The sequence below is a fragment of the Lynx canadensis genome, chromosome B1 (assembly GCF_007474595.2).
Source record: "Lynx canadensis isolate LIC74 chromosome B1, mLynCan4.pri.v2, whole genome shotgun sequence".
Taxonomy (NCBI): domain Eukaryota; kingdom Metazoa; phylum Chordata; class Mammalia; order Carnivora; family Felidae; genus Lynx; species Lynx canadensis.
Window position 1 is genome coordinate 21,656,098 of NC_044306.2, and position 27,977 is coordinate 21,684,074.

At 37.7% G+C, this 27,977-nt stretch overlaps 1 pseudogene; it reads left to right on the forward strand.

Annotated features, from left to right (window-relative positions):
• LOC116738047 lies at positions 1-27,977 on the forward strand (annotated as a pseudogene).

Sequence of the window (27,977 nt, forward strand, 5' to 3'; positions counted from 1 at the left end):
ATGAGATGTTCTGTGTTGCTACCATCATCATCGTTTAAGAATTCATCATATAGACCATCATGTGCAAGACTTGTACGGAAGTGGATAGCCTGTCCTTCGATAGGCATAAGGTAAATGATATTTAATATAAAATCAATGATATGTTAGTTTTTTACTATTTTATAACTTTGCTTCCCAAAAACTACATTACTGTATACCTCTTTCTCTTATATTTGGAGAAACTGGGTTATCAACCTATGATCACAGGTAAGTGGTTCTTTTAAAAATGTAACATTGCTAGGGCACCTGGGTGGCTCACTTGGCCAAGCGTCTGACTTTGGCTCAGGTCATGATCTTGCCATCCGTGACTTTGAACCCCTTGTCAGACTCTGTGCCAACAGCTCAGAGCCTGGAGTCTTCTTCAGATTCTGTGTCGCCCCTCTCTCTTTGCCCCTCTCCTGCTTGTGCTGTGTCTCACTCTGTCTCTCAAAAATAAACAAATATTAAAAAAAACCTTTAAAAAATGAAAAGGAGAATGTAACATTGTTATGGTACCTGAGTGGCTCAGTCAGTTAAGCGTCAGACTCTTGATTTGGGCTCAGGTCATGATCTCACGGTTCGTGAGGTCAAGCCCTGTGTCAGGCTCTTTGCTGACAGTGCAGAGCCTGCTTGGGATTCTCTCTCTCCTCTCTCTCTCTGCTCCCCCACCCCACTGTCACTCAGTCTCTCTCAAAATCAATAGATAAACTTAAAAATATGTCACATTGTTTCCAATATTGAATTATGAATATGACTGTAATACTATATTCCATAATGATTTTATAACAATTTATGCAATAATGTATACAGGCTAGGCCACTGTGAAACAATCACATTGTTTAAAAATAAGCTACCAAAAAAGCAATTATATTGCTCTTTTCATTATCAATGCATAAATCACCATGCTTGTACATAAATATGAATTTCTCTTTCACTTTGTCTTTTAACTTTTGATGTCTAGTGTTAATAATATGTGTAACATGTACAGTGTTTCATATCCTATAAGACAACATTGATGCAGGTGTTGACAGACAATTCACCTTGTAAACAGATGACATTCACTTATGGTATCAATATAGTATAGTAGAACAAATGTATTTTTCTTGTGATTATCTTAATAACATTTTCTTTTCTCTAACTTATTTTATTTTAATAACACAGTATATAACACACAAAATATTAATTGACTTTATGATATTGGTGAAGGTTCCAGTCAACAGTAGGCTACTAGTAATGTAGTTTGGGGGGAGTTCAAAGCTCTATATGAATATTTGTCTATGTGGGGAATGTTGTTCAAGGGTCAACTATGGTACAGCAGTGACTCCGTCCAGTGAAGGTGATATGAGTCAGAGCAGATTCGTAATGCTTGATGCAGCCTTCTTATTGAATTCTCTAGAAATTAACCATGAGGTCCATGTTAGGAATCACAAAACTCTGCAGTTCTAAGACACTGCAGTGACACTAAGAGATTACTATCCTACTATTCTTAACACAAAGACTCATAAAAATAAAACCCTTTTCTAGTTACATGCATTGATTTTACCATATGTTTGTATATCAGAAGAAATTTTAGGTAAGAAGCCATGAGAAAAACATTTTAATTTTTCAAAACTTTATTTGTTTTTAAGAAGAAGAGATAATCAAGGAAAATCAGCAGAAGGGATCTTCTTTCAATCCACATACCAATTTAGGGACATCCAAAGGTAGATAAGTAAAAAAAAAAAAAAAAAAAAGAAAATTCTTCCCTGTTTACTCATTGTTCTACTGATAATCCAATAATCAAAATTTAGCAAAAAATTAAGCTGGGATTATAGAAGAAGAAGGCAATTATCTAGACTGCTAGTTGCTTTATTTGTTCATTCTGTAAAACTGTCAGTTAATAAAAGGATTCCTCCTGCATTTACCATTTTTTACTCAAGAAATTTCTCTACTGCCTCCCATATAAATTGTTGATTTAGCAGGATTTTTTTTTTCCCTCGATGCTTTGGAGTCTGCAGAGACCCCAAAAGTCATACCTAGGTAACTGAATAGAATGCAAATAATAGTTAAGAGGGTGTCAGAAAACCCGGATTATGTAACACTTATTTCTCTAATTTTTGGGGGTGACTATGGGCAATCATGTAAAATTTCTGGGCTCTAGTATTTGCCATTTATAAAGTGAGAGATTGACAAACTGGATAAATCAGCTTTAAAATTCAGTGTTTATGTTTTTAACATAATATACATTTTATATTTTTAACATGATATTCAATTCTTTTATGTTTTTACTGAAGAATAAGGTTGTTAGTGAAGAAAACGAGTACAAATCTTTCATTTTTGTTTCAGATATTTTATTATTTGATCAACTTCCCATTTTCCAATAGAACCCTTTCCTAAGCTCTCAAAGTTATGATTTCGGAGGAATGATTTCCGTAATTGGGACTCATTGAGATTGCAAATCCAGTGGAGAGTTGAGCAGAAGTTGCTCATAACAAGCTCATACCTTGTTCTCATCCTCAGAGATGACTGGGCAAAGGGCTAACTCAGATCAGGTGTCTGTTTCTGTACAAACACCTGTACAAATTGAAGGGACTTTTCTTAAGCAGTCTCCCAAAAATAACACCTTATTTTGATGGTTACAGAATGTCAATAAAAAGGTTAGGGCTGGGAGGGATATTTTGAGCCCTGATAGGTTGGCCCTATTAGAAATGCTTGACCTTGCAGAGATAGACTGTAAAGCCAATACTTCATATTCTTTTCTTTAAGGCAATTTTTTGAAGGGTGTCTGGGTGGCTCAGTTGGTTAACTGTCCAACTCTTGATCTCGGATCAGGTCATGATCTCACGCTTCATGAGTTCAAGCCCCACGTCGGGCTCTGTGCTGTCAGCACAGAGTCTGATTGGGATTTTCTCTCTCCCTCTCTCTCTGCTCCTACCCTGCTCGCTCGCTCTCTCTCTCTCTCTCTCTCTCTCTCTAAAAAATAAATACACATTAAAAAAATAAGATAATTGCTTGAAATGGAAAACCTGAATGCCTACAAACCAAAGAGTTACGAGCAATGAAGGAAGAATATTTGAAAGCCCCATCCATATACAGAACCCCACTATTTCAGAGCCAAATACATGTAGAAATGAGAGATGGGCCGACAGTTTTTAATACAGCATTTCAGCATGCACAATAGAAATAGTGTGTTTTCTTAAGGAAGTGTTCACGAGGAGGGTCGTTTTGGTCTGAATATGTTTATCTCAATATATAATTTGAATAGAAAGTCAATAGGAACACAACTTTTTGTAACTAATTTGAATCATGCCTTCCTCCCTTAAGATATTACTTCACTAACCTAAGCTTCACAGTGCAAAGATTTGGTTAAAAAAGGAAAGGTAAGCAATTTTTTCTGAATTATTTGAAAAAATAAGAGTCTATGTCATTGTTCCCGAAGGAATTCTAATGTTTCTTTCAGTACTTTTTTTCTCCCACTCCCAAAATATTGTGTGTAACCCAGCATATCCAGCTACTGGATATCTTACCTCATTATCTATGAGCTAAATTTGAGCTAGGGAACATTTCAGATGATTTATATGCTAAGCAGAATTCTCTTGAAAACAAATAAGAAAATATAGAAAAGGTGTGTTAGGGTTGTGTAATAAAATCTTCAATATAAAGATCGTGGGCCTTCTTTTGATGTGCACTAAATAACAGAGCTGGTAAATTAGTGGTTGAAATATTTCTGTCAATAAAATTGATGTTATTTCATACTACTTGTATGAGGCTCACCTCTTTTTACAAACCAGAATAAGCAGTTAATTTGAACTTGTCAATGCAACAGTGTCTGTTGTAGTTCACTCATTCCTCTGATGATAGTAAAAGATGCTTATATTTTTCACAGGTAGACATTTTGTATTTTAAGGTTATAGAAAAACTCTCATAGACCATATTTGTTTAGTTTTGTAGAAATAAAATACGCGTAACATTTTTATAGTGCAATTTTATAACAGCAATTTCTTTAAAACTTCAAAATATAAATATGAACCCATTGTTTAAAAGTTGTTTGCAGAGGTATAATTGTTTGAAGACATTTATCCAGATCTTACAAAGCATTTTAACCTTGAAATCATTACAAAATATAATACGGCTTCAGAATCTAATGATTTTCTACTGAGTGTATCGCTGTGAGGGATAGAAAATGCATTCGTTCTGAATATCATCCGGGCTGCCTCACTGAGAAGTTGCAATATTGTTTGTTTGTCAAACAGCTTGAGAAGCTAGACAATGCTATTAGGAGCAGTATGGAAATAAAAGGTACAGAGATTATTCTTACCTGCTGCTTTGTTATTTGGTAAAGTCACGGCAGTAATGGTTTTCTTATCCTTTCATTCTTAATGAATTGCCATAATAAAATCTGCAGATTACTTTTTAAAAAATCACTGTATAATCACAGCAGTGGAAGAAAATTCATTTCAGAAGCAACATCTAGTCATCTCTTGTGGAAGACATTTGTAAAATGATTTGAGGAATGATGAACTCTCCCTATATTAGACAAATGAGTTTTATACTTTCCTCATGTAACATTTCTTTCAGTGCTTCCTGATTCCCTGTGTAAATGTAGCTTTCTATGAATGATTTTGATGTCCTGTTAAATTGAATGGTTTATTTCTACTTCTTTGCATTTTTTTGTGTTTCCTCATACAAAATAAAAATACTCATATTGGAATTTCAGTGGTTTCATAGACAATCATTACAGTAAACTCTTATTTGGTTTATGGCTGAATAGAGCAAACGTGTAATATCTCATGAATGTAATTAGGTTGAGAAATAATTCAGCTTTACTTTCTTTTTCTATTTTACTACTTTTTTAATTTTTATTAATTAATTTATTTTTTATTTATATCCCAATTGGTTAGCATATAGTACAATAATGATTTCAGGAGTAGAATCGAGTGATTCATCCCCTATTTATAACACCCAGTGCTCATCCCAACAAGTGTCCTTCTTAATGCCCCTTGCCCATTTAGCCCATCTCCCCTCGCCAAACCCCTCTAGCAACCCTCAGTTTGTTCTCTGTATTTAAGAGTTTCTTATGTTTTGTTCCCCTCCCTGCTTTTATATTGTTTTTGCTTCCCTTACCTAACATTCATCTGTTTGAATCTTAAATTCTACATATGAGTGAAGTCATAGGATATTTGTCTTTCTCCAACTACTTATGCTTAGCATAATACACTCTAGTTCCATCCATGCTGTTGTAAATAGCAAGATTTCATTCTTTTTGATTGCTGAGTAATATTCCATTGTATATATACCACATCTTCATTATCCATTCATCCATCGATGGACATGTGGGCTCTTTCCATACTTTGGCTATTGTCGATAGCACTGCTTTAAACATTAGGGTGCGTGTGCCCCTTCAAAACAGCGTATCTTGTATCCTTTGGGCAAATACCTAGTAGTGGTTCAGAGATGATGGCAAATCACAACACACAACTGGCACGAGGTTTCACCACACCTCAGCATCTTTGTTCTAATATTAGCAAATGTGGCTGTTCTCCAGGGTCTACTGAGACCTTTGACTGTGGGGAGGCTGCATGTCCTCTCCCAAATGCCCTCCAAGCAGGGAAAGTGCTTCTCCCCACAGACCTCTTGGATCTTGCTGCCTGCACTTGGGGATACGCCCCTCGTCCCCACCAGAGCACTAGGTATTGAGTTCTGGAATTTCCAACTCTGTGCTCCCCTATTTATAGAGTTCTAATGGTATTGAAACCCTCTCCCTTCTCCCCGTCAGTGGATTTGGGGAACAGATTTCTTGTTCAGTCCCTTGTGTTTCTACTCTTTTTCTTTCTCTCCAGATATTTTCTAGGGGAGTGCTTTTCCTGCCCTCTCCCCCCCCCCTTTCTCTGTCCTCTCTCCACAAAAACAGCTCCCTACCCTCCACAGCTTCTCTCTCCCCCAGTTCACCTCTCCGCACCGTGTACCTGCCAAGTTCTGTGGCTCAAGTTGTGCAGATTGCTGTGTTAATCCTCAGGTCAGTTTTCTAGGTGTGCAAAATGGTTTGGTGCTGATGTAGCTGCATTTCAGGGATGAGAGAAGCCAAAAACTTCCATGCTGCTCCACGATCTTGGCCCCTGTCGAGCACACATACTATTCTCAGCTTTACTTTCTAATTATTCATTGATATCATCCCAGTGTCTCATAACTGCCCTTTTTAGCCAATTGAAAAGTCACAGGATTAGACTTAGACTTTAGAACAGATCTATGTAGGACTCTATTTGGCTAACTTCAAGGATGTGGAGGGAGAAAACAAATGTAATTTAAAATTTTTCAGTATTACAGTTCCATTATATCAGATGAAGTCCACTGTGCCTTAGGAGAGGTTTGAGGTGCGGGTTGTAAAAATAAAATTGGCTGAAGTGCTATCCAGAAAAATGACATTTTGGTATGAGGCTCCATAATGCAAGACCAAGAGAATTCGGAGACATTGATTTGTAAATTTAAAATTTTCTATGTTATATTAATATTTCTCTAGGCCTGAGGTATATCCCTCTCCACAGTGAAATTATCCCAAAACGATGCCAACATAATTAATAGTTTCTGTAGACCAAGCTTACTATTTATTAGTTTACTTTGAAAGCTATTATGAAAAGTTTATTATGAAAATACCTTCCCTTATCCCACACATCACAGCAAAACACCTTCACCTTCATATTCCAAAGAGAAAAACAGTAGTAAGTTTTAACGACAGAATAAAGAAAACAGAACGTGAGAGTATATAAAAACACATAAATATAGAAGTGAAATTCAAGCGACATTTCATTTTGTTTGATGACAGTGTGAATAATGACTTTTCTCCCCCTATTGACAAAACTTATTTTCTAAAATTGTAGAGATATAATACTTTCTTATTCATGTCCTAGTAAGAGCTACCTGCATTATTGCAGATTATCTTTCCCATCATAATGCTTCTTTTACTGATTCTGGATATGTTTTGTAGAGGGAGAAAGGATATTTAGGAACTGAAAATTCAGGTCCAGTTACTCTTAGAAGAACATTGTGGAAAAAACAACAAAGAAACGTTCTGAGGAACACCTACTTAAGTCACCCACAAAGGGATACATATCCTCCTCCCAGTTCCCAAACAGAAAGCCTCTGTTTTACTTTCAAGTGTCTCTTTCAATTTCACTCAGTTAATTTATAGTAAGTAGATCAGCAATACTGAACTGTATCCTAGAGCCAATGAGACTATAATGACACATCCAGAAGGTATTTCTGAACCAGGCTGACCAAAATAGAGGTCACGTGAAGCAAAATGCAGCATCATTTTGTAGCACCCTATCTCTCCAACTAACGTTTTCCCAAAGGAAGGAGAATAGTTGTTTGACTCTTGAAATATGTGGCTCCTCCCTTGTTCTCTCTTCTTCAAGGATTGGCTACACTCATTTGGGCTGAGTTCAGTTCAAGTCCCCACAAGAGAAACAAATCAGGCCAACCCATCTGTTTGCTGTCCTTGTAGCTTCTGTGCCTTCCAAAGTATATGTTAATTCCAAGTTTCATAGTCACTATGGTCTCAGGTTTAGTGCAGGAAGCAAGAAGATCATAATTTTTATTAGTTCTAGTCTGGGTTTCTGTCTGCTTCATCATGGATCCCTGGGATGATGGGACAGGCTTATGTGCAATTTCCTGTGTGTGTGTGTGTGTGTGTTACCACTCCACTGCACTGAAGATAATCATAACTGTGTATATTAGCATTATAATTGAGGATAATTACTTCACTTGAGGATTGTCTTGCATTGATGTGTTCGGCATACTTGGTTATGGGTGACTTTTCCGCTGATACAAGTGAACTTATGCTAGAAAAAATGGGATATAGGTTCTTTAAAAATCAGCCTTTTAATCACACAGAAACGGTATCAGTCCTGGAGTTGTTTATCCAGTGAATAATGAAATTAAGTACGTAAGAGTGTAATTAATTCTAATATAGTTATTTGTTTACTTGCAAATGCCAATATATAACCGACTGTAATAAATTGTGGTACTCAGGAAGCTCAATAAATGTTGAACTAGAAAATTCCAGGAATAAGGTTTGCGTTTGCATATGCGTATGTGCTTGCAGCTTACATTAAATTGGTATAAGGACAGACATTATAGTACAATAATGTAGTTATTGATTTTTAAATGGTTTTAATATTGTAGACCCATAATCAAAGAGGTTAGGAATCCCAAGCTGTAAATATATCCTCAATCCAATTTATAGAAATATATAATGATTTTAAGAAACAATTGGACAAATAAATCATTTCTAATAGTTAACTTTTCAAAAGATTGACTTAATTTATGACCAAACATTCTCTAATTCATCTGTGAACCTTCTAAAAGCTTGAGGTGTTTTGAGAGGAGAGGGAAGATGGCGGCACAGGAGGACGCCGGACTCACCACTCGTCCTGCTGATCACTTAGATTCCACCCCCAACTGCCTAAATAACCCAGAAAACCGCCAGAGGATTAGCAGAACGGAGTCGCCGGAGCCAAGCGCAGACGAGAGGCCCACGGAAGAGGGTAGGAAGGGCGGCGAGGCGGTGCGCGCTCCACGGACTGGCGGGAGGGAGCCGGGGCGGAGGGGCAGCTCGCCGGCCAAGCAGAGCCCCCGAGTCTGGCTGGCAAAAGCGGAGGGGCCGGACGGACGGACTGTGTTCCGACAGCAAGCGCGATTTAGCGTCTGGGAGGTCATAAGTTAACAGCTCTGCTCAGAAAGCGGGAAGGCTGGAGGACAAAGGGAGGGTGAGCTGCGGAGCCCCCGGACGACAGAGCTCAGTTTGGCGGGGAACAAAGGCGCTCGCCAGCGCCATCTCCCCCGCCCATCCCCTGGCCAAAATCCCAAAGGGAACCGGTTCCTGCCAGGGAACTTGCTCGCTCCGCGCAAACACCCAACTCTGTGCTTCTGCAGAGCCAAACCTCCGGCAGCGGATCTGACTCCCTCCCGCTGCCACAGGGCCCCTCCTGAAGTGGATCACCTAAGGAGAAGCGAGCTAAGCCTGCCCCTCCTGCCCCCGTGCAGCTTGCCTACCCACCCCAGCCAATACGCCAGATTCCCAGCACCACAAGCCTGGCAGTGTGCAAGTAGCCCAGACGGGCCACGCCACCCCACAGTGAATCCCGCCCCTAGGAGAGGGGAAGAGAAGGCACACACCAGTCTGACTGTGGCCCCAGCGGTGGGTTGGGGGCAGACATCAGGTCTGACTGCGGCTCCGCCCACCAACTCCAGTTATACACCACAGCACAGGGGAAGTGCCCTGCAGGTCCTCACCACACCAGGGACTATCCAAAATGACCAAGCGGAAGAATTCCCCTCAGAAGAATCTCCAGGAAATAACAACAGCTAATGAGCTGATCAAAAAGGACTTAAATAATATAACAGAAAGTGAATTTAGAATAATAGTCATAAAATTAATCGCTGGGCTTGAAAACAGTATAGAGGACAGCAGAGAATCTCTTGCTACAGAGATCAAGGGACTAAGGAACAGTCACGAGGAGCTGAAAAGCGCTTTAAACGAAATGCATAACAAAATGGAAACCACCACAGCTCGGATGGAAGAGGCAGAGGAGAGAATAGGTGAACTAGAAGATAAAGTTATGGAAAAAGAGGAAGCTGAGAGAAAGAGAGATAAAAAAAATCCAGGAGTATGAGGGGAAAATTAGAGAACTAAGTGATACACTAAAAAGAAATAATATACGCATAATTGGTATCCCAGAGGAGGAAGAGAGAGGGAAAGGTGCTGAAGGGGTACTTGAAGAAATTATAGCTGAGAACTTCCCTGAACTGGGGAAGGAAAAAGGAACTGAAATCCAAGAGGCACAGAGAACTCCCTGCAGATGTAACTTGAATCGATCTTCTGCACGACATATCATAGTGAAACTGGCAAAATACAAGGATAAAGAGAAAATTCTGAAAGCAGCAAGGGGTAAACGTGCCCTCACATATAAAGGGAGACCTATAAGACTCGTGACTGATCTCTCTTTTGAAACTTGGCAGGCCAGAAAGAATTGGCACGATATCTTCAGTGTGCTAAACAGGAAAAATATGCAGCCGAGAATCCTTTATCCAGCAAGTCTGTCATTTAGAATAGAAGGAGAGATAAAGGTCTTCCCAAACAAACAAAAACTGAAGGAATTTGTCACCACTAAACCAGCCCTACAAGAGATCCTAAGGGGGACCCTGTGAGACAAAGTACCAGAGACATCACTACAAGCATAAAACATACAGACATCACAATGACTCTAAACCCGAATCTTTCTATAACAACACTGAATGTAAATGCATTAAATGCGCCAACCAAAAGACATAGGGTATCAGAATGGATAAAAAAACAAGACCCATCTATTTGCTGTCTACAAGAGACTCATTTTAGACCTGAGGACACCTTTAGATTGAGAGTGAGGGGATGGAGAACTATTTATCATGCTACTGGAAGTCAAAAGAAAGCTGGAGTAGCCATACTTATATCAGACAAACTAGACTTTATATTAAAGTCTGTAACAAGAGATGAAGAAGGACATTATATAATAGTTACAGGGTCTATCCGTCAGGAAGAGCTAACAATTATAAATGTCTATGTGCCGAATACTGGAGCCCCCAAATATATAAAACAATTACTCATAAACATAAGCAACCTTATTGATAAGAATGTGGTAATTGCAGGGGACTTTAACACCCCACTTACAGAAACGGATAGATCATCTAGACACATGGTCAATAAAGAAACAAGGGCCCTGAATGATACATTGGATCAGATGGACTTGACAGATATATTTAGAACTCTGCATCCCAAAGCAACAGAATATACTTTCTTCTCGAGTGCACATGGAACATTCTCCAAGATAGATCATATACTGGGTCACAAAACAGCCCTTCATACGTTTACAAGAATTGAAATTATACCATGCATACTTTCAGACCACAATGCTATGAAACTTGAAATCAACCACAGGAAAAAGTCTGGAAAACCTCCAAAAGCATGGAGGTTAAAGAACACCCTACTAACGAATGAGTGGGTCAACCAGGCAATTAGAGAAGAAATAAAAAAATATATGGAAACAAACGAAAATGAAAATACAACAATCCAAACGCTTTGGGATGGAGTGAAGGCAGTCCTGAGAGGAAAATACATTACAATCCAGGCCTATCTCAAGAAACAAGAAAAATCCCAAATACAAAATCTAACAGCACACCTAAAGGAAATAGAAGCAGAACAGCAAAGGCAGCCTAAACCCAGCAGAAGAAGAGAAATAATAAAGATCAGAGCAGAAATAAACAATATAGAATCTAAAAAAACCGTAGAGCAGATCAACGAAACCAAGAGTTGGTTTTTTGAAAAAATAAACAAAATTGATAAACTTCTAGCCAGGCTTCTCAAAAATAAAAGGGAGATGACCCAAATAGATAAAATCATGAATGAAAATGGAATTATTACAACCAATCCCTCAGAGATACAAACAATTATCAGGGAATACTATGAAAAATTATATGCCAACAAATTGGACAACCTGGAAGAAATGGACAAATTCCTAAACACCCACACTCTTCCAAAACTCAATCAGGAGGAAATAGAAAGCTTGAACAGACCCATAACCAGCGAAGAAATTGAATCGGTTATCAAAAATCTCCCAACAAATAAGAGTCCAGGACCAGATGGCTTCCCAGGGGAGTTCTACCAGACGTTTAAAGCAGAGATAATACCTATCCTTCTCAAGCTATTCCAAGAAATAGAAAGGGAAGGAAAACTTCCAGACTCATTCTATGAAGCCAGTATTACTTTGATTCCTAAACCAGACAGAGACCCAGTGAAAAAAAGAACTACAGGCCAATATCCCTGATGAATATGGATGCAAAAATTCTCAATAAGATACTAGCAAATCGAATTCAATGACATATAAAAAGAATTATTCACCATGATCAAGTGGGATTCATTCCTGGGATGCAGGGCTGGTTCAACATTCGCAAATCAATCAACGTGATACATCACATTAACAAAAAAAAAAAGAGAAGAACCATATGATCCTGTCAATCGATGCAGAAAAGGCCTTTGACAAAATCCAGCACCCTTTCTTAATAAAAACCCTTGAGAAAGTCGGGATAGAAGGAACATACTTAAAGATCATAAAAGCCATTTATGAAAAGCCCACAGCTAACATCATCCTCGATGGGGAAAAACTGAGAGCTTTTTCCCTGAGATCAGGAACACGACAACGATGCCCACTCTCACCGCTGTTGTTTAACATAGTGCTGGAAGTTCTAGCATCAGCAATCAGACAACAAAGGGAAATCAAAGGCATCAAAATTGGCAAAGATGAAGTCAAGCTTTCGCTTTTTGCAGATGACATGATATTATACATGGAAAATCCGATAGACTCCACCAAAAGTCTGCTAGAACTGATACATGAATTCAGCAAACTCGCAGGATACAAAATCAATGTACAGAAATCAGTTGCATTCTTATACACTAACAATGAAGCAACAGAAAGACAAAGAAACTGATCCCATTCACAATTGCACCAAGAAGCATAAAATACCTAGGAATAAATCTAACCAAAGATGTAAAAGATCTGTATGCTGAAAACTATAGAAAGCTTATGCAGGTAATTGAAGAAGATTTAAAGAAATGGAAAGACATTCCCTGCTCATGGATTGGAAGAATAAATATTGTCAAAATGTCAATACTACCCAAAGCAATCTACACATTCAATGCAATCCCAATCAAAATTGCACCAGCATTCTTCTCGAAATTAGAACAAGCAATCCTAAAATTCATATGGAACCACAAAAGGCCCCGAATAGCCAAAGTAATTTTGAAGAAGAAGACCAAAGCAGGAGGCATCACAATCCCAGACTTTAGCCTCTACTACAAAGCTGTAATCATCAAGACAGCATGATATTGGCACAAAAACAGACACATAGACCAAGGGAATAGAATAGAAACCCCAGAACTAGACCCACAAACGTATGGCCAACTCATCTTTGACAAAGCAGGAAAGAACATCCAATGGAAAAAAGACAGTCTCTTTAACAAATGGTGCTGGGAGAACTGGACAGCAACATGCAGAAGGTTGAAACTAGACCACTTTCTGACACCATTCACAAAAATAAACTCAAAATGCATAAAGGACCTGAATGTGAGACAGGAAACCATCAAAACCTTAGAGGAGAAAGCAGGAAAAGACCTCTCTGACCTCAGTCGTAGCAATCTCTTACTCGACACATCCCCAAACGCAAGGGAATTAAAAGCAAAAGTGAATTACTGGGACCTCATGAAGATAAAAAGCTTCTGCACAGCAAAGGAAACAACCAACAAAACTACAAGGCAACCAACGGAATGGGAAAAGATATTTGCAAATGACATATCGGACAAAGGGCTAGTATCCAAAATCTATAAAGAGCTCACCAAACTCCACACCCAAAAAACAAATAACCCAGTGAAGAAATGGGCAGAAAACATGAATAGAAGACTTCTCTAAAGAAGACATCCGGATGGCCAACAGGCACATGAAAAGATGTTCAACGTTGCTCCTTATCAGGGAAATACAAATCAAAACCACACTCAGATATCACCTCACGCCAGTCAGAGTGGCCAAAATGAACAAATCAGGAGACTATAGATGCTGGAGAGGATGTGGAGAAACGGGAACCCTCTTGCACTGTTGGTGGGAATGCAAACTGGTGCAGCCACTCTGGAAAGCAGTGTGGAGGTTCCTCAGAAAATTAAAAATAGACCTACCCTATGACCCAGCAATAGCACTGGTAGGAATTTACCCAAGGGATACAGGAGTACTGATGCATAGGGGCACTTGTACCCCAATGTTCATAGCAGCACTCTCAACAATAGCCAAATTATGGAAAAGCCTAAATGTCCATCAACTGATGAATGGATAACGAAATTGTGGTTTATATACACAATGGAATACTACGTGGCAATGAGAAAAAATGAAATATGGCCTTTTGTAGCAACGTGGATGGAACAGGAGAGTGTGATGCTAAGTGAAATAAGCCATACAGAGAAAGATAGATACCATATGTTTTCACTCTTAGGTGGATCCTGAGAAACTTAACAGAAACCCATGGGGGAGGGGAAGGAAAAAAAAAAGAGTTTAGAGTGGGAGAGAGCCAAAGCATAAGAGACTGTTAAAAACTGAGAACAAACTGAGGGTTGAATGGGGGCGGGAGGGAGGGGAGGGTGGGTGATGGGTATTGAGGAGGACACCTTTTGGGATGAGCACTGGGTGTTGTATGGAAACCAATTTGACAATAAATTTCATATATTGAAAAAAAAATTAAAGCTTGAGGTGTTTTATTATTATTCATTACCTTTTTCTGGCGGTGTTTATTTTTTTGTTTGTTTTCATAGCTACCAAATGCCAGTTTTAAAGTAAATTTATTTAGCTCAGACTAAATGAATATTACCAATTAGTCAACAGTCTCACATTAAACAATTTTGTCTTATTTCCCCACCTTGTTTGATTTTCTAATTTTTGATTCTTTAAAAATTGTGTATATACTTTGTATTAATTTTATTGGTACAGTATTCTAAATATACTAATCTTGTTTTCATCCTAATTAGACTGTCAGCAAAGGGAATTAGTATTAGCTCATTTGTAGGATCAACTTAGCATTTACATATCTCAAAAACAAAACCAAGAAGTTATGAGTATACGGCAAGGATAAGGAATGAGAGGGTTAGTCAAGGCAACTAAGAAAACAGAAGTTAGCAGAATTGAGAATAAAACTTAGGTTGAAGCTTGCGGACATCCACTGTAAAAGGGAACACATGATCCTTTGTTTTGCTCTTGCCAAGTAATCAAGTGGAACTTAATCATTCAAAAGGTAGGAAAACATTACTGTGATGCTTTCTAAAAGATACTGCACAAGATTTTAAAATTTTCGCTAAAAAAGCATATCCCTGCAATAGCTAAGAATGAATTGTTTCAGCATAGTTATGCATTAAATGAATTTCCGAGATTACTGGTAATCGTCCTTTATTTCTTCTTATCTTTCATACTTAATATCATTTAATTCACCAAATACTATTCCATATATTCATCAAACCACCATTATATCATACTGCCACATAATTATCTTTCAAATTATTATCACCTGTATCCACGTACAACACCCTCCTAAAGTATCCCCTTTCTGCTTACTGTTGCCCTCCAATTTATTCTTCCCATTGCAACCAAAGTGAATTTTCTTAATATACAAATCTGAAAATAGTTTCCCTTATACCTATTACCTATTGTAATTAACAAAACTCTGAATTTGCATACAAACATACAAAATACCATCAACATTTACTCTTTAAGTCTGATGGCTTTACTTCTCCCGGTTGTGATTACAGATGCAATGTAAGTTACTAAACTTAAAGTTCCTCATGACTCCTCCTATTCCTGGTGTTCTCTTATATTTGGACCTTTACCATTGTATCTTTTCTTCTTACATCTTCCCAGCTTCCTAAAAGAGTCCACTATCTCTCATCAAGAGTCTCCTTTCAGATAACTATCCTTGTTAAAATGTAGGTTAGAAGTCCCATCAATGTGTTCTTCTAGTATCATGTGCTTATCCCTAAAACTGCACTAATTTGATGTAATTGGAACTGCCACATTAATGCTGTCTCCTTTTCTAAGCTCCAGGTGAAACACTGAATGTTTTCACTGATGCTTTTTGGAACTAGAGTCAGATTGTGTAGGCTCATATACTGGCTCAAGCTCGGAAGAACTGTTAAATGCTCTACGATTATAATCGAGTTATTTACTCTCTTTATGACTCAATATTATCATCTGTTGAATGGAAATAACAATAACGTTTACTTCTTAAGGGGCTTGAAAGTTTCAATAAATTAACATATGCTGGTTATAACAGTGTTTGGCACATAGTATATTCTAGTGCTTATAAATACTACATGTTTTACTTTATGTCTAGCACAGAATACATATGTAATAAGTGATTGTTGAATGAGCAATTATTCCCATTGTAAAGTATCCTGATTCTGATTTGATAGAGTTTGCAAGTCCCGAGAAGCTAAATAGATGAATTAATATGCCATTTGGACAACCACTCTGGAATAGATGGTCTCATTCCACTTTTTAAAAGGGCTGTAGAGCAGAAAATTAAAAATTTATGTAAGTGCTAAAGACTAAGCAATAAGTCTATTTGAAATACACTGTTTCAACAGAACCAATAATATATAAAATACTTGTGGTAGACTTTTGCCAATGAATTGATCGTTAAACATTAAAATACAGTTGGTTTGATTTAGTAATAGACACAAATGTTCTTTCTTTCCATTGCTCTAGGAATGGTGAATAGGCATAGTATACTTTTTTGTTCTAGACGATTTTAGAAATTCAGTAGGAAAATATTCATGCAGTTAATACTTGAAATTACCATTTTAACTTAAGAGCATTTTCATCACGTTTCTAAACTTTTCAGTTATTATTTTTTCAGTTATTTTTCTGCCCCTTTCTCTCTCCCCCTCTTCTTCTGGGTCTCTTATTATCAATATGTTAGTATGCTTGGCAATATCCTACACATGTCTGATGCTCTATTCATTTTTATTCATTCTTTTTTTTTTCTTTCTGTACTTCAGATAGGGTAATCTTAATTGACTTATGTTCAAGTTCACTATTTTCTCTTTCTACCTCCTCAAATCTGCCGTGGAATCCTTCTAGGAAATTTTTCATTTCAGTTATTCTTCAACTCAAGAATGTCTATTTAGGTCTTTTTTTCCTTCAAGTTTTTATTTAAATTCCAGTTAATTAACATACAGTCTAATATTAGTTTCGAGCGTAGAATTTAGAACTTACAACACTCAGTGCTCTTCACATGCATGGGGCTTTCTCAATTCTCAAGAATATGTTGGAGCTTTTCTTTAATTAAAAAAAATTTTTAATGTTTTTATTTATTTTTGTGTGTATGTGTGATAGAAACCGAGAGTGCGCGCGCACGACAACAAACACGAGCAGGGGAGGGGCAGAGAGAGAGGGAGACACAGAATTTGAAGCAGAGTCCAGGCTCTGAGCTGTCAGCACAGAGTCGGACACAGGGCTCAAACTTGTTGTGACCCTCGAGATTTTGACCTGAGCTGGTCAGACGCTTAACTGGGCCACCCAGGTGCTCCTGTTGGAGCTTTTCAAAACGAAGTATGGAATGCCATTCTCCAGATCTTCCTTTTATCTTTTAGACTAGCCTTTTGTTTGCTTCAACTATTATCACTGCCTTAGGTGGTTGTGATGTTAAGCAATTATTTTCAACAAATGTCTTGGGAATAAGGCTTTTTTTTTTTTTTAGTGAATATACTCTATCAGGTCAAATAATGAGAAGCTCTGTTAAGCTTTTGCAGGGAGCTACCAGACAGATCAAATATATGGGGATGGGCATTCTGAAAGGCTTCAAACCCAGTTTGTCACCTCTAGGGGCTGCTAGGCTGCTTGTTTTCACAGTTAACCTTAGTTGCAAAGCTGCTGGTTTTCATGGTTTTGTGGAGAGTGATAGGGATAGAGCAAGCCAGAATGCCACATGGCTCTTGCTGTTCTTACTGAGATTTAACTCATTGCCTTGAATAAATGCTCCTGAGATTGTTGGAGGTCTTTGGTTCAGTTTTGAAGTTTTGAAAGAGTGAATTTTGGCAATCTTTACTAGAGTTCTTATTGTTTTCATGGAATAGCAGATTTTGGAGGTCCTTTCTCTGCCATTCTTAAAATTGTCCCCCTCAAATTGTGTTTCATAACTTTTTTTTTCCACTTTGCTACTGTGACGTGGCATAGACGTTGAACCTGTAAACTTTTGGAAGCAGGTATTTAGTCACTTACTGAAAGTCATCTTGTCTACTCCTGGATAATCTTTCCTTTAAACTCTATCCTCAAATAGCTCAACTACCATCAGTGTTTTGAAGTCTTTAGAAACTGTGTAGATGTTTTAATTTGAGCTGCTTTTCCCCCTAAGATGCCGGAATAAAGCCCTGGGATCCTATTTCCTCTTGAGTAGCCTTTCTAGCTTCATCTGGAGTCATTTGGTGCTGGTACAATAGATCTTTTGAAAATCTGGGTCAATGTGTTTAGCTTTTCCAACAAAATCATTTTTTTCTAAATTCTTTTATGGTTACAAGGATTAAAAGATAATATATATTGCATAGCAATATGCATATTCTTTGTGTAAGCCTGTTAAGCACATTAAGAAGGCTGATGGGTTTACCCAGGATTTCTCCAACCTAGCAACTTCAAGTTCCGGTACCTACAATATTATCATCATAGTTCAATAATTAATGGGAAGTAGATCTTTTCAGTGGAACTGACTCTTTCAGAGCAATAATTATCATTGGGATGCAGGCATGTGAGAGTCATTTGTATCTGAAAGTGGAAAAGTATGAATTAGTAGTTAAGTGATTGTTTAAAGCGGAGTAAGCATCACCATGAAATAGATGAATAATATCAAGTGAATAAAGCATGAGCTCTCATTTGATTTCATAATCCGATTTAGCTTATCTTTTCTTGTAGAGTGAACTCATGGGGAGAAATACACATTTGTTTTACTATGCCATCTTTTTGGACGTTCAGTTAAAACACAAAAAGAAGCCAGACCAACACGTGTGCCTGTGGGCATTTTACAGAGTTCCCTTAACCTACAGAAACTCTTCTGATAAAAGTTACTGCATCAAGGCTGAGTCACTCACTCACTCACTTTCTCAATTACTTTCTTGGCAAGACAAATATGTTTTTGCATGCAAAACCTGGTGTTGTATTTAATTATCTCTGCAGATACAATACATCAATACAATTTTAATTAAGTTCTTCGTGTATCTTGGAAGTAATCTGTTCAGATGACTCTTGGAACTTTTAGGTAACAAAGATACCTCCAGGCAATGTCTCAAATTTCTTTTTCCTTCTTTCTTCTTCTCTTCAATCAAATAGAACACTATATTTTGATAATGCATTGTGATTCTATTTTATACAAAAATTGCATATGTTAATCATTTAGCCCTACATATCTATAACAGTGCTGTCTATACTTGAGAACTCCTTTTTCTGTTCTTATAATAAAGTAATAAATTCCAGTTAAAAAAATCAACATTAGAATTATTCTAATTCACTCACACTCTTGATCACATTTATTTCTGTCATGTGTATACAAATCTGCTAGTATTTGAGGCATGATTTGCAACCACAGAACATAGTAAAATGACTGGAAATAACTCAGAATCATGATTTTGCTATTTTAGGATAATATTATAATACACTGAATTAGTTCTTTATATATTCATAATATCAAGATAAATAATATGTTGAAATAGTTTAGAAATTATCAAGCACAATTCAAACAGAAGGTAAAATGACTAAGTTTAATATTAAACTCAGTATTTTTACTAAAGCCTATAGGTTTCTTTGTAGAAAAATGGTACAATGCTGTGCAGGTAGCTATAATAGCAGTAGAGATTTTAGAAAATAATATAAGATCTAAGTTTTGCTTTTATTTCTGAGATAAGCTGAAAGAAGTATTACATTGTGCTAAGACTAGGTAAAGTTCCCCAATATAAGAAATTAATTGCTCAATTACAATTATTAAGGTAATGAGATTTTCATTAAAAAGTACATTTGTCAATACCTTTGTTAATATACATATTAATTGCGTATATTTGTGGCTATTCACTTTCAAAGGGAAGAATTATTGCCAATTTCACTGCTTTTAGGGAGAAAATGAGAATCTGTTTTGGTCCCTTAAAATATCCTAGGAAAAATAAAAACTTTTATAAGTAACAGTACAGCATGAAAGCTAAACTAATGTCAAAGAAACGACCACTTTAGTAACAAACTAAGTGACAATTTAAGCTCATTTATTTTATAAGATGATCAATGTCTTTCTTATACGCTATCATATCTTTACTACTAACATTATATCATTCTTATGAGGTCTCAGCTGAATACATATTTCTATTTCTTAGATTTTGTTTGCTTCCCAAAAAGCTACACCTGACCTAATCTTTTGGCCTATTGTGACCTCATTTTTCAAAATACACATGAAAACTGCTCATCTCATCACCCATTGAAAAAGCTCCTGCTGGGGCGCCTGGGTGGCGCAGTCGGTTAAGCGTCCGACTTCAGCCAGGTCACGATCTCGCGGTCCATGAGTTCGAGCCCCGCGTCGGGCTCTGGGCTGATGGCTCAGAGCCTGGAGCCTGTTTCCGATTCTGTGTTTCCCTCTCTCTCTGCCCCTCCCCCGTTTATGCTCTGTCTCTCTCTGTCCCAAAAATAAATAAACGTTGAAAAAAAAAATTAAAAAAAAAAAAAAAAGAAAAAGCTCCTGCTTTTACTTCCCATAAAATCTAGAGACTAGACAGCTCTAACTTGGGAGAATTGATTCGGAAGCTTAAGTACATGTTGTTAGATTGCCATTCCCTTCTTGATCTACCATCACGATTTTGATGAAATTTACTAACCATGCCTAGAAGGTGAGAAAAACAGGAGAAAAAAAAAAAAGATGATTGTCCTATATAACAGAATTCTATATTCTGGTCTATATCCTTGTTCACTAAACTCAAAGCAAATATATCACCAACACAGCTTTGCCTAAGCCACCCAGAATTTCTACATTATTATGTAGGAGAGGAGGATTTGGGTGCAGATGGGGGTTGGCAGGGAGGAGGGGGACTGAAATAGAAAGGAATGTGGTCATAGTTGAATTTAACATATCTCGTTTTAGAAAGTGTACAAACTTTGGATCATGTGGAAACATTGTTAGGTCCTCTCCAGGGACCTGAAAAAGGCCTGTGAAACTGAAGGTAGGTTCAAGGGAAACTGAAGGTAACTCTGCATGGTGAATCTGGCCTTCTTAAACTACAGAATTAAAACAAATAGTTTTAAAAACAAAGCTGCTTCATACTGAAATCCCCAATGCCAAAATGGTAAATGTCAGAATTTCTCATAGTACCTCTGTAGGCAGAGTTCAAGATCATGTGAGATTATACTTGTAATTAGTTCTATCTACTTATTATATTATTAGTAGTCATCCATTAATGCCAATAATACTAGTGCTGTTAATATCATTAATATAATACTAAAATACTAATAATATCAGTGTACTAATAATGTTAGCATTATTAGTGCCATTCTCACACAGGCATTCCTTGCAAAAGAACAGTTCTGGAATAAACTATGCCACTACACTGCAAGTATTTTCTCCTGTGAAACAGACTTAACAGGTATTTTCTTTTACAAGGCTTAAAATTATGGGTATAGGAGTTCAGAGAGGCGTTTTCTAAACCTTTATCCTTAATACTATATGGGCTGCAATTTCATCTCCAAAAAAAATTATGGAACAATGTATTTTAAATAGGTACGTTTACATATATTGGAGGCTGAATTCCCTAGAAGAAAAGTGAAATGGTTATGTGGAAAGTACTATAGTATACTAGAAACATTGCAGACTTTGGAGGTAGGGAAAAATTTAAATTCCATTGTGAATTTAACAGACTAGCTATAAGTAGTTGCTGTTGACAAAATAAAGAAAATAATGCCACCTTCAAGCTTTATTGAGAAGATTAAAAAGGTAATGCTCGTAAAGCACCTGGCTCAATGCGACAGAATAGATGGAAAACAAATGTAACTTCTCTTTGCTTTCTTCACATTAACAGTTAAAACTATCCAGCATTGTTTTTCTAATCCAGAAATACTTTCAATGTATGGTGCATGAAGATTTTAATCCACTCGGTCTTTAATAATTTCTTATTTTTTCATTAATTGTAAAAGAGCAATAATACAAAACACTATGCTGTTTTAAAGTAAAGCAAACAAAATTGCAGATATCAAAAGGGAAGCCTTCTTCTGATGTGCTGTGAATTAAGTTGTTACCCAGGCAGTCGTGAGTGTGCATTCAGAAAATAATGTTTTGAAAAACTCAAGGCTAATCCTTTAGGAGGAAAAAAATCAGTGATGTATTGTAGACATAGCTACTTCAGTTATCATTCATAGGAGACAGGAAACCATGCGGAAGAAGTAAACACTAGTTCAATAGCTCAAATCTTAGAAATAAAATGTACTGATGGAAATGACACCCATGAGAGTTAATAAAACACTAGAATACCTTTTTTTGTGGAAAACTGTAGAAAAGAAATGGAATTGAATATCATACTTGTAACATCAAAATGTAATTTTCAAAACAGTCAGCAGACCACGTACTTGAATTTTGTTCTGAAGTTTTGGCAAGAACACTAATCAGAACACAAGATTCTCAGAAACAATTTCTTACCGGCATATAGACCACTGTTGTGAAAACAGGAAATCCAGATAAGCCCAGTTGAACACAGTGGCAGATTCTTTAACTTCAACAATTAATACTGATTGAGAATGGCTGTTACAGTGGACTCTCGAAAGTTGCCCGAGACGTAGCCTCAAATACCATGTAGTTTCCCCCAAAAAGTATTGATGGGAGCATTTACTGATGTCTTACAAACTTTGTTTGTTTCTGTACAGATCAGAAAGAATGACAGGTTCATTTAGGATGTTCATGTAAAATTAAAATTTCAATTTCAATTTAAATGAAATGTAAAATTTCATTGTTTTAGCCAAAATATGTTTCCTGCTTTAACATTATCACTTTCTTAGACTTCTTAACCTTTCCCTTATTTTGGTCATCAGCACTTGGAAGGAATTGGCTTTTTTTTTTAAGCTCAAGGACATATGTTTTATAAAAAGAGCAAATATTTAAAAAAATTTTTTTTCAACGTTTATTTATTTTTGGGACAGAGAGAGACAGAGCATGAACGGGGGAGGGGCAGAGAGAGAGGGAGACACAGAATCGGAAACAGGCTCCAGGCTCTGAGCCATCAGCCCAGAGCCCGACGCGGGGCTCGAACTCCCGGACCGCGAGATCGTGACCTGGCTGAAGTCGGACGCTTAACCGACTGCGCCACCCAGGCGCCCCAAAAGAGCAAATATTTTAATTAAACAATTTTTTCACAAATGTTAGTGCATATGGAACAAAGAGTACATACATGGCCCAAGTGAGATGCAAGTGTAGGTGATTTGGGGGTTAACATTATAGCCAAGGGTCTGTATACTACATGAGATATAAACTTTATCTCAGCTCTACATGTCTGCATATCATGGGCCTTTAGATTTTCTTTCAAGAAGGTAAAACCCTAAGTAATATACCACTATTTACTTTTGGTTTAATGGCAGCATATTAGTCAAATTCAATGGAATAATGATCAGCAGATTTGCAAATTTAGAACCAAAGCATTTTTCTGTACTTGTCCAAATTCATTAAGAAACCAATGAACGGTTGTTATTATCATTATTACATATTCTGTTTTCACATACAAAAAAGCACTCTGTTACCACTTTTATTTCTAAAATTGTTTAAAGAAAATATTTTATCCCCCGTGTGAAAAAGAACACTGTGACAGAATGTAAGGGGGATATGATTTAACCCACAGTATCCCTTCCATGTGCTAGTTCTTCCACCTTGGCAATGTAAACATAAGATTCTGAGATGGTCAGAGCCTTCATTTACTATTATTTTATTTTATTTGTTTCATTTATTTTATTTTAATATTTTTGGCGATGAAAACTGCCACTTGGCCATAATCTTTAAAGATAAGCTTTCTGCCAAGACAACTGTTGCCTTATTTCAATGTCTTGATTATTGGATATATTGGATGTACTCCTGCTGTCACTGTGAATGCCTCAATTTTATCCACTGCTGTAGTTATTCTGATTTCATTGTACTTTGCTCTCCTATAACTCGTTTGTTTTCATCCTGTAGTTCATATTTTTTTCTTCTTCTGTATGCTTTTTGCTTTTCCATTAGTTTCTACTTATACTCATCCCTAATTCCTGGGGTTTCCTGGTCTTCTTCCCATTGTTTTCAGTAATAATGAATTGCAAAATAGTTTACTTGCTTACAATTGGTTAGAAAGTAATTTATCTATTTCTTTTATACTCTTTAAGACAGTATACCAATTAAAATACTCTTGATATACAGTTGGATTTGCTGCCAGATTAAAATTATAAAACACTCAGAGTTCCATATACAACTGTGAAGATTTCTGTAGCAGTCTACATGGCATATATTTTTATTGACTATAATAACATAGGAGATCTCTAAGGGTACAATTACTTATGGTTCACCCACGTCTGTTCCAAGATGTTTCCTACAGTTTGAAGTTACAAAGAAATAACGACTGTGAATATCTCTGATTTCAAAGATTCAGAGTTTGCTGAGGGTTCAGTAAGGTTATGCCAAGCATAGGTCTGCTCTTTTACTCTCTTTTAATTCACTCCAGTTAGGCTTTTGCTCCCATTACTCAATCAGAAATGCTCTTATAATTAACATCAGTGACCTTCATATTGTTAAATCCATTGTTATAGGCAGTCTTCCTTACTTAGCAGAAATATTTGGCAGAAATATTTGATCCCTACCCCTAATACTCTGCCATCATTTATCTCCCTGGACATCACACCCATTTTGTTTTCCTCCTTCTTTATAGTCTCAATTATTGATTTCTCCTTTCCCCCCGATCTCTTCAAGTGTAAGTGCCCCAGATCTCAATTCATGAGTCTCTCCTCCTCTTCCTTTCCTTCCCCTTGTCCATTTCTCTTGTTTCTCTATTTATCTGTATCCCCTTGGTGATCTTATGTAATCTCATGGTTGTTTATATCAATCATGTGTAGGTGACTCTCAAATTCATGTTTCTGACCCAGATTATTCCCTTGAAATGCAGACTCTTATAGCCAACTGACAAGTTAACATCTTTAGCTTGATGTCTAATAGACACCTGACACTTATTGCTGAATAGAATTCCTGAATTTTCTCCTAAAGCCCCTTCACCTATAGCCTTCTCCATCTCTAGCAAGTCCAATCTTTACACTTTGGGGGGCCCAAAATTTTGGAGTCATCTGTGATTTGTCTTTTTCTCACATCCATGACAATGTTCCAGGAAATCTGATGACTCCAGAATCTGACTACTTCTCATCACCTGCACTCCTGTCGTCTTGATCTGAACAACCACTGTGCTATTTCTGCCCGTTATCCCATGGTCTGTTCTGAACACATAAGAAAGAATGTTTTGTAAAATAAAGTTAAATTTCATGTTAATTCAGTGTCATGGTTATGGTTAGGGTTAGGGTTAGGGGTTAGGGGTTAGGGTTAAGTTTAAGGGTTACGGTTAAGTTTATGTGTTAGGTGTTAGGGTTAGGGTCAGGATTTATGGGAGGTTTATGGGAATGCTATTAATATCTAGTGGATATAAACCAAGGATGTTGCTAAATATCTTAATATTGCAATATAGGCTCTGGCTATTCGTGTATAAAGAAATAATGGGTCTAGGATGAGCATTTGAGAAATGTAGATGTAGATCCTCATTTCCAAATGTTCTTCTCTTTTTTAAATCCAACCCTGGCATTTAGCTAACTTCTGGAGACATAAGTCTTCGAAAACCTCACAGCCCTTTCACTTTCTGGAACATCTACCTCCTAGAAATTTGCATGGTTTGTTCCTGTGCTCCACCCTATTTCTGTTCAAATGTTGTATCTCACTGAGACTCTCTCTGATCACCCAGTACAAACTCCAATGCCCAGATACTTCTTCTTCCCTAAGCAATTTGTATAGGACTGATTACCATCTGACGTTGTCTAAATTATATTTTTGTCTACTGTGTGTTTCTCCTCACTGGAATGTAAACTCCAATTGGGTAGGTATTTTGTCTGTTTTGTTTGCTGCTTTTGCCTTTAGAGCAGTGACTGGCACAGAGAAGAAAACTTAATAAATATTTGTAGAAATATAAGATAGCACATGAAAGCCGATGACGTCAGCAGGGTCTTCTGATAATGAAAGATGAGCACTAAATCCAGTCATTGTCTGAAGCAATCTGAGAACAGAAGAATCAGTGTGAGCTGTCTGGTGAAAAGGGTTGTGCTTGTCTCTTGTGTATTTCAGACAGCACAACATGCTCAGAGGCCATGGAGTTAGAGGAAATGTGTTCCCTTGGAGAAATCACAGGAATAAAGCCTCAGAGGGCATACTGTGAAATAATGACAAAGACATAATGACTGTGAAAGAAATCAAGTGGGAGAGTTAAGTAGGAAAAGGAACATGCCGGGCATCCAAGCTACTTAAGTCTGGGCATTCATTGCATGCAGTGGGAACAAGGGAATCAGCCAAGCAAACATTTTCAGCCAATGAGTAGCCTTATCACATATAAAGTTTTGAGTGACCAGAAATGCTGTGCAATCAAAGATGAGCTGGAGGAGAGGCAGGTTTGAAAGGAAGATCTTCTAGGGACCAGCTCTTGTACTTAGGAGAAGGGATGATCATGTTTTTAAATATTTTATTTCTATACAAATGCACGTTTTTAAAAGTTTTCTTAAATAGACCTATATAACTTTTGATAAGAAAATAGAATGCTTTATGGGGCAACTGGGTGGCTCAGTCAGTTAAGCATCCAACTTTTGATCTTGGCTCAGGTCATGATCTCATGGGTCGTGAGCTCCAGTCCCACATGGGGCTCTGTGCTGACAGCACAGATCCTGTTTGGGATTCTCTCTCGCTGCCTCTTCCCCGATCATACTCTCTCTTTCTCTCTCTCAAAATAAATAAATAAACATTAAAAAAAAGAAAATAGATACTTTAGTTTTAAATAATGCACAGGTTTAAATTTTAAAAAAATTCCTAGAAATAAGGAAAACATGAAAATGGTGCTATATAAGTAAATATCTTGGAGGAATACTAAAATAGTAAAACATTTTCTTGAAATGAGATAGTCTCATTAGTCTCAGATTAATGACAATCAAGGCTTCTTATAGCATTTCTTGTGGGTTGAGTTTCTTCATGTTACATTTACTTTCCTTTGCTTGTTTGCTGATTGGTGTGTGTGTGCAAGAGACAAGAGAGACAGAAAGGGAGAGTAAGCAAGAGGGGATGTTCTGCTTTAAGTTAAGGTTATTTTTCTCCTGTTCTTATTTCATTGGCTCCTATGCTGCTGGTAACACTTTGGTGCTTAAAAAAATGAACTCACCAATCTGTGCTACCAGGGAAGAGTCCATAAATTGTTGTCCTGAATTCCCGTGGTAACTTACAGGAAAATTTTTCATGTCCAGTGCCCTTGATGTCCTGCAAATGGTGGAAAAGAATATTTTCAAATCACTTGCATCAGGAATCCATTTAGATGGTACCTACTCTACAAAAGGAAAATTGATAGCATCTACATGACAAATCTGAAGAGAACCTGGGAGAAGCTTCTGCGGGGAGGCAACACTGTTGCCATTGAAACCCCAGCTGATGTCAGGGTCATATGCTTTAGGGATACTGGTTGGTGAGCTGTGCTGCATTTGGCTGCTGCCCTGTGGCCGCTCCTATTGCTGGAAACTTCTCTAGCTCGATCTAGGCAGTTCACTTCTGGAACCTTAAGTACCCTCATCCAGGGAGCCTTCAGAGAGCCGAGACTTCCGGTGGTTACTGATCCCAGGGCTGACCGCTAGCCTCTCCTAAATTAACCAGCCTGTCATTATTCCGTGTGATACAAACTCTCCTCTGCGCTCCGTGGTCATTGCCATTGCCACCCCCTGCAACTTGTTAGCAAAGGAAGCTCACTCAGTGGCCTTGATGAGGGGCAGCCGGGCAGGGAGTTTCTGCACCTGCGTGCTCCAGATCTCGCGGGAACACCGACGGGAGATCACACCTGATCCCTATTTCTGCAGACGTCTTGGGGAGATTGAGAAGCAAGAACCAGCTGCTGCTGCAAAGGCTGTGACCGAGGAGGAAGGTCGGGTAGGTGGACTGCTCCAGTTCCCGAGGTTCCTGCTGCTCAACCTTAGGTTGCAGACTGGCCTGAAGGTAGGCGGTTCCCGTCTGTGCCCAGGAAACAGTGCCCTGCTCCGGCCCGGGGCCGGTGGGGGGCGGGGGGGACGTCTGCAGCTCCCCCTGCGGGGGCCTCTGCACGGGTAGGGACGGCCGGCTAG